Source organism: Bos taurus, chromosome 20 (assembly GCF_002263795.3).
Source record: "Bos taurus isolate L1 Dominette 01449 registration number 42190680 breed Hereford chromosome 20, ARS-UCD2.0, whole genome shotgun sequence".
NCBI lineage: Eukaryota > Metazoa > Chordata > Mammalia > Artiodactyla > Bovidae > Bos > Bos taurus.
Window position 1 is genome coordinate 5050957 of NC_037347.1, and position 13867 is coordinate 5064823.

The 13867-nt window shown below is 46.6% G+C and overlaps 1 long non-coding RNA gene across 1 annotated transcript in view; it reads left to right on the plus strand.

Annotated features, from left to right (window-relative positions):
• Positions 1–8199: 8199 nt before the first annotated feature.
• The window catches only part of LOC107131404 (uncharacterized), a 165528-nt gene continuing 159860 nt past the window's right edge, over positions 8200–13867 (plus strand). The window contains exons 1-2 of the long non-coding RNA XR_001494434.3: positions 8200–8644; positions 11142–11338. This is a non-coding gene — a long non-coding RNA (uncharacterized lncRNA). The remainder of the gene's footprint in view (positions 8645–11141; positions 11339–13867) is intronic.

Sequence of the window (13867 nt, forward strand, 5' to 3'; positions counted from 1 at the left end):
GGTCCCTGGGTCCCACAGAATCTGAGTCCATCCTCACCTCAAGGCCCTGATTGGCCTGAGGGTGATTGTCAATAACTGATTCAGGGATTTGAATTTGATCTGATGATCACATGATGTTGCCCCAGCAACTGTTATTAGGTTGGGATGGGTGCGTGGCCCAGGATGGAATGAGGCACAGTCTTTCTCTCCCTGGATATGGAGAGTAAGCAAGTCCCTTTGTACAGGCTGCCATATGCCCCCATGAAGTTCAGAGTCAATGTGTGGAGGAAGGCTGAGCCCAGAGAGCCTTAGGAGTTCAGATAGAGCCCTGATCATATCATACTTGCAGCCTATACCATCTCTTGACTCCCTGTTATAAGAGATAGTAGTGTGTCTTTTGATTGTTCAAATAAGTTTGTGTCAGGGTCAAGCTAGAGATCCTTTGTGGAAGAATTTTCTCCTCTAGGAGAGTGGGCATATGCTGTGTAAAAATGCTATTTCCTTTGTTGTTCCCAAGCTTACAGAGCATCCTTTAAGGACTCAAGGCAGATCTGACAAGTTCAAGGCTAGGTGACTTTAAGAAAAAAAAAATTAGTCTAAGGATCATGTTTCTGCCTCATGGAGGTAAAAAGTCCATTGAAGGTAAGATATGAATCATAGGAGAGCTTCAGTGGAAAGTGAAATAAGATGCGAATTTACCTGTATCTACCAGAAACTCCAAGCCCCTCCTTTGTATGATTGATAACCCTGTGAGAAGTAGCATGGCTCTGAGAGGCAGCATGGCATGGTAGGAGGAATCATTTAGAATCTAGACTCTGATCTGGGTCTGGATCCTAACTCCCCTACTGGCTAGCTGTCTACATTTGGACAAGTCAGTCAGTCTTTGATTTATTATTTATTTCTGCTCCCCAAAGTCTCCTATGTGCTGAGCACTGTTCTAGGTTCTTTTCATGGATTAGCTCGCTTTATCTTTGTGCCCATAAAATAGGTATGTTTTACTAATGGGGATATGGACTCAGAGAAATGAACAACTCAAAATCACAGAACAGAAAATGATGATACTAAAATTTGGAGCCAGATAATGGGATACTAGAGACATCTGGTCAACCCAAACCACCGTATTGTATTGCCTCCAAGTTTCGAAGGAACAGGAGGGACTGGTTACATGCAGGCAGGAAGATGAAGGTAGTGACAGGGGAAGCTTTAATACCCATAGCTCCTTTCTTCTTTTATTTTTAACTCACTTCTACAGACACCCCGAAGAGACTAGCTTTTTGCTTTGTTTTACAGCATGGAACATTTGCTAGGGGCCTCCTGAGTCAAGTCTGTTAGGGATGCAGGAAGGGTTAGGAGCCGAGCTTCCTTACAGTTGCGCTTCCCTAATTCCACTAACACCACTAAGTAAGACCTACATGCACTTGACATGGAGAACTCCCCTGAGAGTCTCCTGGCGAGACTGAGGCCAAGCTCTTCAGAGGCTCTGGCTTCCCATGCACCTCATGTGCCTGGTCATTTCCAACCATAGTCCTGCCCTCTGGCCCCAAGCTGACCATAACCTGCCAGCCCCACACCGCAGACCAGCAGACTAAGTCCCACACCTGCCAGGGAAGATCCAAGCCATCCCCTCCAACTGGAAACAAGGCCTAGAAATGCAGTCTTGAACCCCACATCTTCATCCAATATATGAGGTGGGTGATAGAGGGTCTGCCCACCTCACACTGTGTAAGAGCAAGGAGGTCATATATGTGAAAACACTTTGTGGATGGTAAAGTGTTCTACAGATGTGATGGTCACATGATTAGTGGTAATGTGACCGTTTTGTACTCCTTCTCATTTTGATGTGTCATGATAAATGGCAACAAAAAAAGCCACCAGATCAGTGTCAGATAGTAGATAATGATGGTAAAGGTACAGACACTGGGGTCCCCGCAGCATCAGGCTTCTGACACTTACTAGCTGTGTGATGTTGGGACATTCCTTATGTGCTAAGGCTCAGCTTCTTCTTGTGTAAACGGGGAGGCAGTACCCATGTATGGTTGTGATAATCCATTTGGATTTAAAGTGCTGTTAGGAACATTTGCTTTGCCTGAGCCATCATTGATCACCCCCGTGTTCTGGAAGCAGCACCTTCATTTCCCTCGCTGGGGTCCCTACTTCACGGCGCCTTAATGTGGCTGGCCTTCCCTCTCCGATCTGCACCAGAACCCGAGCCATGCCATAGCCTCTCTGCCGGGAACCTGCCTGACATGAAGACAGGACACACTTAGAGCTGATGAGGCTGTGGTTTGGTCTTGCTGTTGAGAACCCTGGAGCTGGTCTGATCTCTGTTGGAAAGCCTGCTTCATCTACTTTCCCTCCAGTTCTGTGAGCTCCTCTGGAGCCTTCTGTTATCACCCATCTTTGGCCAGAGTGGATGTCTTTGCTAACCTGAGCATTCTAATTGAACCAAAAGCTTAGCACACGCATTTACCAGGTACACATGACACATGTAACAGACAATAGCTCTAGATTCAGTGACTGAATGACATGTTCATGGGACGCTGCTGCTGCTGCTGCTGCTGCTAAGTCGCTTCAGTCGTGTCCAACTCTGTGCAACCCCATAGACGGCAGCCCACCAGGCTACCCCATTCCTGGGATTCTCCAGGCAAGAACACTGGAGAGGGGTGCCATTGCCTTCTCCTTCATGGGATGCTGGGACCTGCTTATTCCATGCTAGCATCTCCCACCCTCACCTTTCTTTCTTCCTTTTCATGATTGATAACGTTTTAATTCCTCCCCTAAATGTTATTCTTCCTCCATCAAAGTCTAAGGCCCATAACCTACCTATTATGGGCCACATGAGTGCTGCTTACCAAATATTTCCAGTTCCACCTTTTCCAACACATGGCAGGATTGTATTTTCTGGTCCCCTTATGATTGGGCAGGGCCTGGTTCCAGAGAATGAGTTGTGGGTGGAACTGATTTGTGCAATTAACTGCCCATACCTGATGGCCCAGAGTTTTTATGCCGTCTTGAATGCTGACTGACCATATTTGAGATGGTCAGCTGCTCTCTCAGCCTGGGTACCCTTGTCAAACCCACAGTGGACATGTTCCATGAGCAAGAAATAAACTTTTGTTGTTAAGAGTCACTAGGATTTAGGAATTGTTTGTTACTGCAGCAAAACCTAGGCTAATCTGACTGATACATACACTCACTTTCCTGTCAGCTTTTTGCATGTTGGAAGCACTTAGGAAGTTATTTCTTAAGTTGCTTATTTTCCTCCTCATATTTACAACTACCATACTGGCACTCTGATACCACCGTGGGCCATGTTCAATGGCACAGAATTTGGTAAAACAAGAGTAGGAAAGTTCAATCTTGTGTCCTTGCTTCTTACTTAGGGTCATGAGGGTGTACACCACACTTTAGGAAGTACCGAAGTGGGCTCATGAGGATGACAAGGTCCTTGAGTGTAGACATGTAACCCATCATTCTAGTGGGGACTCACTCAGCCAGCATGTGCTGAGCTGGAACTCTGTGTTGGATGCTGTGCTAGGTGTAGGCGGGTGGGAAAAGATGTGGGTGAGAAAGCCAACAATCTCAGCCCAGCACCCTTCTGGATGTGAGCCAAATGGCCTTGGAGTAGAAAGGCAGGAATGACTAAGCCCAGTCTTGGAGATTCGGGTGTACTTGAGTCCAGTCATTAAAGAGAGTAGGACTTACCTGGGTCCAAAATAGCTTGGGAGCAAAGCCAAGAGCACCATGTATGTTGGTGGGGGGAATTCTTGGCCTCCAGCTTCCCAGGCATACTAAACAGTGACCCCCCAGGAGCCGTGGTGTTCAGAAAACCTGTGCAGAAAAGTTGGTAGGTTAGCTCTCCCAGCACTGTGTTGTTGAGGGAAGGGGATTTGGGCAGCTGAGGAAGCAAGTTTCCATCAAGTGTTAGAAAAGAGCAGGGACTTGATCTAACATGATGCCAAAACGAACAGGAACAGCTAAAGCCAGAGTTTCTCCTTGGTGCTTGCTTGGAGGAAATCTAACAGCCCCAGGAGTCAAGAGGGCGTCAGATGGGGACTTGGGGGTGAAGACTATGGGAGATGAAAGGGCTTGGGCATTGCTGTGGTTTCAGTTTTCAGATGGAGTTGAGTGTGGGTATGGCAACATTGAAGTTACTATTTTAACAGAATGCTTCAGGAGACCAACAGATCATCAGAGTGAAAGTCTTCTGCCCAAAAAAGGGCAGAAAAGGGTTGTTGCTGTTCAGTTCTAAGTTGTATCCGACTGTTTGCTACCCCATGGACTGTAGCATGCCAGGCTTCCGCGTCCTCCCAAAGTTTGCTGAAGTTCATGTTGATTGAGTTGGTGATGCTATCAAACCATCTCATCCTCTGCCACTCAAAAGGGAGAAGCCTCTAATTTTGGCAGATCCAGGACACCCCCTTCAGTAAACCAGAGAATACACGCTTTTCTCATATTATACATAATGAATATGAAGCTTTTCAGTAAATGATGAGCTTAACACCCTTTAGTGATATGAATGCCATGAAAATGAAAATGTGCTCAACCTTGTCAGTAATCAGTAAAATGAAGAGCAATGGTTTGTACTGATGTTATCAGACTGAATTCTCAAGTTTGTGCAGGCTCTACTGAGGTATAAGCTACGTTTTTTCCTGCTGGACTTAAACCTGGACGGATGTAGGGTGATGCTGTTACCGTCTTGCCACCGCGAAGGGAAAGCTTGTCTGAGAATGGAGCTACATCAGAGGAAGGAGAGACTAGATGGAGAGGGGGATAGAGAGAGAGATCAGGGCCTGACAATACCAGTGGAGTCCCAGGATCAAGCTACACCTGAGGCTGGTACTCCTCTGGACTTTTCAGTTAAGTGAGCTAAGTTTGAGACTGATTTTCTACCTCTGGCAAGAGTTCTAGCCAACAAAAGCGTAGTAATAGGGTAGAAAAGGCCCATGATATTCGTCACTTTTGAGTGTTTACTGCATACTGTTATAAGCACTTCATTTAATCCTCCCAACAAGCCCGTGAGGTAGGGTACTGTTGTTTCTTTTGGTTGCGTTGGGTTCTTTGTGGCGACATGTGGGCTTGGTTGCCCCTCGCAGCATGTGGGATCTTAGTTCCCTGACCAGGGATCGGACCTGTGTGCTCTGCATTGGAAGGCAGATTCTTAACCACTGGATCACCAGGGAGGTCTCAGGATAGGCCAATCTTACTGTCATTTTACAAACAAGGAAACTGAAGGAACTGAAGGTTCAGGATCACACAGCCAAGTTTGGACATAGGTAGCCTGGCCCCGGAGCTTGTACTCTTAACTACTGTCTCATCAGAACTCTTGTTAGTTTCTATGCAGTTGATCAAGGCTGGCTTTGCCTGAAGGCCTGTGTGCAGAGCCAGTGGGATCCTGGACATTCAGTCTACGAGGAAAACCCACATGGTGTTTTCAGATTCATTGTCTTTCTACATTTAGAAGCTGATGATGATTTTCCATTCTTCAGCAAAATGCTATGGGATTATTTTGGTAATCAAATGTTTGTTGTTGGGAATGAATAAATTGTTCTCATCACCAGATTTGGTCATCTCACTTTGAAGTTGCAGAAGCAGGGCGCCGGCTTGTTCACAGTGGCATTCACTTCCACTTTGTAACCTCATATAATATATGCTGACGGTCTTTCCCCATTTGTAGTCTCTGGGAAGATGTTATTTATGATCCCTGATGCTAGAGGAAAAAAATTAGGTCACTACCTCACACATCTTCCTTTAACCATCCAAACACGTGGTTCACTAGGCAGAGATGCATTTTCTGAAGAAGAGAACTGGCTCTCTTTTTTTATTTTTTCCTCTTCTAGTCCAACTTTTCTAAAACCAAGACTGCTGTGTTCTCAAATGTTTGCAGATAGCATTTTGAAATGATCCCCAATGTGTTTCTTTTTCTTTTGTGAAGTAGGTGAGCTGCAGCCTCTGTTCAATGGTAGCATCATTATATATTTTTTTAGTTGCTTTTGAGCTATGGTGCTGGAGAAGACTCTTGAAAGTCCCTTGGACTGAAAGGAGATCCAACCAGTCCGTCCTAAAGGAGACAGTCCTGGGTGTTCATTGGAAGGACTGATGCTGAGGCTGAAACTCCAATACTTTGGCCACCTCATGTGAAGAGTTGACTCATTGGAAAAGACCCTGATGCTGGGAGGTTTTGGGGGCAGGAGGAGAAGGGGATGACAGAGGATGAGATGGCTGGATGGCATCACCGACTCGATGCACATGAGTTTGGGTGAACTCCAGGAGTTGGTGATGGACAGGGAGGTCTGGCGTGCTGCGATTCATGGGGTCGCAAAGAGTCGAACACGACTGATCAACTGAACTGAACTGAAAGTTCTTTAAAGGTCTTCCCAGGTGGCTCAGTAGTAAAGAATCCACCTGCCAAGCAGGAGACACGGGTTTGATCCCTGGGCTGGGAAGATCCCCTGGAGAAGGAAATGGCAGCGCATTCTTGCCTGGGAAATCCCATAGGCAGAGGAGCCTGGTAGGCTGCAGTCCATGGGGTTGCAAAGAGCCAGACATGACTTAGCGACTGAGTGCAGTTCTTTAACCCCTGAAGCACTGACTCTCTGCACCTCATCTCCCTCTTGCCATTGGAGGACATCCAAGATGCCCAGGGCGCCTGCTCCTCCCGCTGGGGGCCAGCCCCTAGGTGCCCAGGGTTTGCACTGCATGGCACACACAGCGTGGGCAGGCAGACCCGTGCACGCGAGCTCTTTGGAAAGCTCCGTCTCAAATACTGATGTTTCGTGGTTGACACCCTTATAGAGTCACTGGTCCACCTTGTTCCTGCCAAATTATATCAGTGTGGAATTAAGTTTTTTTGTTTGTTTGGTTTTGGTTTGGGGGAAGTCATAGTCTTTTTAAAATAATTTACTTCGTTGTTTTTTGCAAAATACACAGACCCGTGGAATGTGTTTTTTGCTTCCTATTGTACCCTAAAATTGTGCAGAATTTTCATGCCCTGTGAATTAAAAAACCCCTGTTACATGAAGATCAATTGTTAAGCCCTTTTAGAGACCCATGCAACATTTATTCTCAAAATATTTTGCATGGGGGGATACTGACCAAGCATGTCGGTAGAGACTTCTGAGTTGGATGAAGGTCAAATCCAAGGGGTTTACTTAGTAGTTGTGAAACTTTGGGCAAAATACTCAATGTTTTTGAACCTCAGTTTCCCTCCTCCAATAAAATGAGGAAAATAATACCTCTGTGCAAGGGATGAGGAATCTAAGTATCTGAGATCGTGTTGTTTAATCTCTTAAGTTGTGTCAGATTCTTTGCAAGCCTATGGACTGTAGCCTGCCAGGCCCCTCCGTCCATGGGATTTCCCAGGCAAGAATACTGGAGTGGGTAGCTGTTCCCCTCTCCAAAGGATCTTCCCAACATGGGAATCGAACCTGGGTCTCCTGCATTGGCAGGCGAATTTTTTACCACTGAGCCACCAGGGAAGCCCATCTGAGATATAGGAATCATTCATTAAGTGATAATTGCTTTTTTGTTTTTTATTGACACATAGTTAATTTACAGTATTGTGTTAGTTTCTGCCGAACAGCAAAAAAATTCCGTCATACCTATGTATTAATTCTCTTTTAAAATATTATTTCCCATTATGGTTTATCACAGGATGTTGAATATAGTTCCCTGTGCTATCCAGTAAAACTTTGTTGTTTATCCATCCTGTGTATAAATAGTTTGTATCTGCTAACCCCAAAGTCCCAATCCTTCCCTCCCCCACCCCTCAGATAACTGCCTTTATTATTACCCTTCCTTGTGGCTTTTCCCTTTACATGCGATTCCCGTAAGAACTTAAGTACCAACCATTGGCTTAAGATGGGGGGAAGCAGGGGTAGATGTAATGTGTGCCCAGATATACACTGTGTCAGGCAAAGGTTGATCAAAGTTAGGACTCAAACCCACACCAAGAACAAACAGATACTGGAAGCATTCATTTGCTTTCAGAAAGATTCGTCTTTAAACTGAAAACTTCCCTCATTCATTCACAACTTCCAGTTTAGGCTGCTTTGGGGAATTTATTCCAGACAGTTTGGGATCTGTTCTCCAGGACCTTGTCCTAGACATGGAGGAGATGGGGCTTCTTCTGAAAAGTGAATTTAAGGTAGAAGTAAGGAGGTAGCTAGTCCTTTAGAGGAGCCAGAAGACAGAGGAGAGGTGGAGGAAAGAGGGGTGGGGAGTGGGCCTGGGGAGGGGCAGCCTCGGAAAGCAGGGGATACTCCCTTAAGGGGAAAGGGTACCACATAAGAGGAAGGCACGTGTCAGGGTGGGAGAGGAAGAGAGAGGAGAGGAGAGAGGGACCCCCAGCTGCTAGATGATGAAGGCCACAAGCAAATGGTTAAAATATTGCTCGCTTCTATTATATCATGAAAAAATGGCAGTGACCAGAGCTGCCTGGATTAGGAAAGAAGGCTGTAATTCCATCTTGGGGCTTCTGGTGAATTGAGCTTGTGGTTCTGTGGTTTATGATGTCACCAGAACCCCTAGCTGGAATTACAGCCTTTTAATTTACAACTTGGTAAGAGGGGAGGCTGAGGGTCCATCATCCGTGTTTCAGATGTGGTGAGGACCTCAGGGTCAAGGTCCACCAGGGAATCCAGACTGGCCCCTTCACCCTTGGTGGGTAGGTAGTCTCAGTTAAGCCCCTTTTCCTGTTCTGTCCTCCGTCTTTCCTCCATCTCGCCATCCCTCCCGCCTCGTTTCTGTGAGTTGCACAGCTTGATTTTCCCATGATTTATTTTCTAAAAAACCCATGTTAGCTAGATTCCTCTGGCCTTCATGCTCATTAAGTTCACAGTTCAAACCTTTCCATCTCAAAACCCACCCAAGAAAGACTCAAATGTGATATATTTGACTGTTAAATACCCCTACAGTGAATTGGGGAGCTCATTTCTGTCTTTTCTTCTGCCCCCAACCTCCCACTTCAGCATACATGCCAAGGTTTGGAAGTGATGGAGCCATGGTACCGCTGATCCAGTGGTGATGCCTTAAGAGTGACTGTTCATAGCCTCCTCAAACATGGTGCCATCCGGTACCCCAGTGTCTTTGGTTAACCTAATTCTTCAACTTCCATTTATTATTTTTCAACTTTTAACAAAGGTTTTCTGAATATTTATTACATACCAAGAAGCCCTGGCCTCAGATCTGGGGATATAATGGAAAGCAAGATAGATATGGATGCTGTCCTCCAGAAGGCTCCTCCTGCCTGCTGGACATTATTTTGAAGTTGCAGAGATCTCAGAGTTATAACATCCCAGCCCTTATTTCCAAATCCATCCCTGCTTAAGGATTCCATTTCAGTGTCTGCCACTATCAAGCCAGAGATCTAAGAGTGTCTGATGTTTCTTTTTCCCTCATCCCCAACATCTAAGCTATTGGCTAGTCCTCTCCGTGGTGCCTCCAGGATAGAACTCTTCTGGACCACTTATCTCCATTTCACTGACATCATTTTACTCCATCAGCTCTTCATGATTGCAGTATTGCAATAGCATCCCAATGGTATCTCCTAGTTCTTTATTATTCTCTCTAATCCAAGAGTTCTCAAAGTGGGGTCCCCAGACCAGCAGTAGCATCAGCTCCTCAGAACTTGTTAGCATTGCATATTCTTGGACCTCCTCCAGACATACTAAATCAGTCTCTTGGAGTGGGGCCCAGCAATCTTGAGTTTTATAAGCACCCCAGGTGATTTGGGGCAAGCTTGTGTTTCAGAACATCTTCAATCCATCCTCTGACCAGAACTGCAGTCCTCTGACTAGGACTTTTTTTTTTGTTTTTTTTTTGTTTTTAATGCATTCTCTTCTCTTTAAAAATTTATTTTATTCAAGTATAGTTGATTTACAATGGTGTGTGAATTTCTGCTGTACAGCAAAGTGATTCAATTATATATATACATATATACACATTCTTTTTCATATTCTTTTCCATTATGGTTCATCACAGGATGCTGAATGTAGTTTCCTGTGCTGTACAGTAGAATCTTGTTTTTTTTTATACATTCTTTATGTTGTAATGGTTTGCTGATTCCAAGCTCACAATTCACCCCTCCCCACCCCCCACCCACCTGGAAACCACAAGTCTGTTCTCTACATTTGTGTCTGTTTCATAGATAAGTTAATTCGTGTCGTATTTTAGATTCCATCTGTAAGTGGTATCTGATGGCATCTGTCTTTCTCTTTCTGATTTCTTTCACTTATATGATCGTCTCTAGGTGCATCCATGTTGCTGCAAATGGCATTACTTCATGCTTTTTAATGCCTGAGTAGTATTCCAGTATATACACGTATATATTTATTTCCACATCCTCTTTATCCATTCATCTGTCCGTGAACATTTAGATTGTTTCAATGTCACAGTTCACTGTCGTGAGCAGTGCTGCCATGAGCATAGGAGTGCACGTATCTTTGAATTACAGCTTTCTTCAGGTATGTGCCCTGGCGTGGGATTGCTGGATCACATGGGAATTCTATTGTTAGTTTTTTGAGGAGCCTCCACATTATTCTCCACGATGGCTGTACCAATTTACATTCCCACCAACAGTGTAGGTGCGTGCAAGCAAGCTAAGTTGCTTCAGTCATATCCAACTCTTTGTGACCCCACGGACTGTAACCTGCCAGGATCCTCTGTCCATGGGGCTCTCCAGGCAAGAATACTGCAGTGGGTTGCCATTTCCTCCTCCGGGGGATCTTCCTGACCCAGGGATGGAACCCATGTCTCTTGCGTCTCCTGCACCGCAGGCGGTTCTTTACCACTAGAGCCGCAACGGTGTAGGAGGGCTCCCTTTTCTCCACATCCTCTCCAGCATTTATTGTTTGTAGGCTTCTTAATGATGGCCATTCTGGCTGGTGCAGAGTGGTACCTCACTGTAGTTTTGATTTGCATTTCTCTGTGCAGTCTCTTATTTACTCACATTTTACAGATGAGGGAGCTGAGGCCTGATCTTGGAAGGTAGATTGAGACGACACAGGGCGGAGCAGCTGGCTGTGGGCAGGGCAGCTGCTTCTCAGCTCCCTTGGAAAGCCTCGGCAAGTCTGGGTTCCCTTCCCGCCCTTGCTCGGAAAGCCCTGGGCTGCCCTGTGGGGAAGACCCTGAGCTGACACTCCTTTGTTGTTGCTCTTTCCAAGGGACACGGATTTGCAGCGTATGCTCAGCAGCCAGTGACGGCCTCCAGTTCTAAGAGAAAAATGGATGCTTTGGTTCCCAGCCATTCTGCTAGAGAACCGAAGATCACTGCAGTTTGATTTTTATAGACTCTGTACCACTCTTGCAGCCTGGGACTCTGAGGTGCAAACTTGGCCAGGCCAGCGAGGTCATTTTCAGGGTGAGTTTGTTTACTTTAAAGCCCATACTGCCAGTTGGGTCAGATTTTTACGTGATGATTTTGTGTTCTGCATATAAGGAAGTACTACGGCTCGTTGACCTCTGTGAATATGCCCAAAACATCTTGCTCCAGAATAAACTCTTGCTTTGCTGATGAAATGAAACATGCTGGGGCCACACTCAGAATAGAATGTCCTTGGCCCGGTGATCCCTGTGAGCCGCTGACAGGAGCCGGAGAGCGGACACTGCCACGCTCCGTACTTGGAGCTCCTGACCGAGGGCAAGAGCCTTCAGAACACGAAGCCGAAAGCTGTGCTGAGAGACAGGCAGTGGGGGTATGCTCAGGCTCCCTGGACTATTTACAGCGAGTACACACTCTCCTGCAGCATTTGAGAAGTGGCGGTGGAGGGCCAGTTTGGCGCAGGAGGGGAGGAAAAACAGTCACAACTCAGACCTTCTACCCAGAGCAGTTTAGGTTGTTCTACGTGGAAAATGGAAGTTGTGTGAAAATCTGCTCAGGACACACAGGCAGGCTGACCATCACTAGTGAACTGTGTGGCCCAAGCATCCTTTTTATGCGGAATGTGGAGGTTAGGCTGTCGGGGGAGCTTTCAGGTCACTTTCAGATTTTTAGTCCAAGGAAAGGAGAGGTGTAGGGGCTTCCCAAGTGGCGCTAGTAGTAAAGAACCTGACTGCCAGTGGAGGGGACATAAGAGATGTGAGTTTGATCTCTGGGTTGGGAAGATCCCCTGGAGGAGGGCAGGGCAACGCACTCCAATATTCTTGCCTGGAGAAACTCATGGATAGAGGATCCTAGTGGGCTATAGTGCATGGCGTCGCCAAGAGTTGGACATAACTTGCTGAGATTATTTTGCTCAGTGTATTGAGCCATGTTCTTCAGCTGCAAGCAACAGAAACTCTCTGGAAATTTGTTGGCAGGCTTTCGGGGGCGCTCATATTGTAGGAACCATGGAAGGATACAGGTGCCGCTTGGAGGTGCAGAGCAATAGGGTTTATTCAGCACCGGTGCAGGCTCAGTGGGGTCGCCTCCAGAGGCTGAGTGCCCACACTTTGTTCTGGGTATCTTTTATACACCGCAAACTTCCAAGTCTTTAGGGTTTTCCCGCTCAAACAGCTCAGATTCTTCCCCTCCCCAGGCAGCCCAACTTCCCGCCAAGCAAACAAGATCACAGAAGCGAAAGCAGGGAATGATGAGCAGCAGCTGTTAAAGCAAGATAAAAGAAGCAGAAAGCAAAAGGTTGTTACTCTAATTGGGGTCTTTGATCTCACTCCCATCTCAGAGGATCAGAAGAAAAGCTGAATTTCTGCAAAGGAGGGGACCCAGGACAGCTCTGGGGACCTGGGTGCTTGCTTAGTCGCTTACTTGTGTCCGACTCCTGCAAGGCTGCTCTGTACATGGGGATTCTTCAGGCAAGAATACTGGAGTGGGTTGCCATGCCCTCCTCCAGGAGATCTTCCCAACCCAGGCATCAAACCTAGGTCTCCCACATAGCAGGCAGATTCGTTACCATCTGAGCCACCAGGGAAACCTGGGGACCTGGGTTAAGTTCAGTTCAGTTCAGTTCAGTTGCTCAGTCGTGTCTGACTCTTTGCGACCCCATGAATCACAGCACGCCAGGCCTCTCTGTCCATCACCAACTCCTGGAGCCCACCCAAACCCATGTCCATAGAGTCAGTGATGCCATCCAGCCAACTCATCCTCTGTCGTCCCCTTCTCCTCCTGCCCCCAATCCCTCCCAGTGTCAGGGTCTTTTCCAATGAGTCAATTCTTCGCATGAGGTGGCCAAAGTATTGGACCTGTGTAACATCACTTAAACCCACTCCAGTGTTCTTGCCTGGAGAATCCCAGGGACAGGGGAGCCTGGTGGGCTGCCATCTATGGGGTCGCACAGAGCAGGACACGACTGAAGTGACTTAGCAGCAGCAGCAGCAGCTGCAACATCACTTAAATGCTGTCTCTGGAACTTTACCGACATGTCCATCAAAGCCTAACCTTTTTCTGGCCTTGTATCACCCTATTCTGCACCCTATTGCTTCTGCAATGGCTCATAATGGCTCGTCTGGTAAAGAATCCACCGACAATGCAGGAGACACAGGAAATGCAGGTTTGATCCCTGGGTCAGAAAGGTCCCCTGGAGAAGGAAATGGCAACCCACTTCAGTGTTCTTGCCTGGAGAATTCCATAGACAGAAGAGCCTGGCAGACTACCGTCCATGCAGTTGCAAAGAGTCAGACATGAAAGAGTGCATGAGGGCATGCCCTATTTTAGCTTTGAAATTTCTGGGTGACCTAGGGTCTAACTGACTGTATCTTAGGTGCAGTACACACTCGTTGGGCAATGGAGCACAGGGTGCCTGGATTAATAGGCCCATTAAGACATGCAGTGTGAGGGGTGGGTAGGGAGAAAAGGGGAAGAACAACGCCCCAAAAGAAAGGTGTGTTGTTATCCGAAAAGGGGGGCATAAATGCTGGATGGGCTAATGTAACAGATTTTTCTTACTCAAAGATA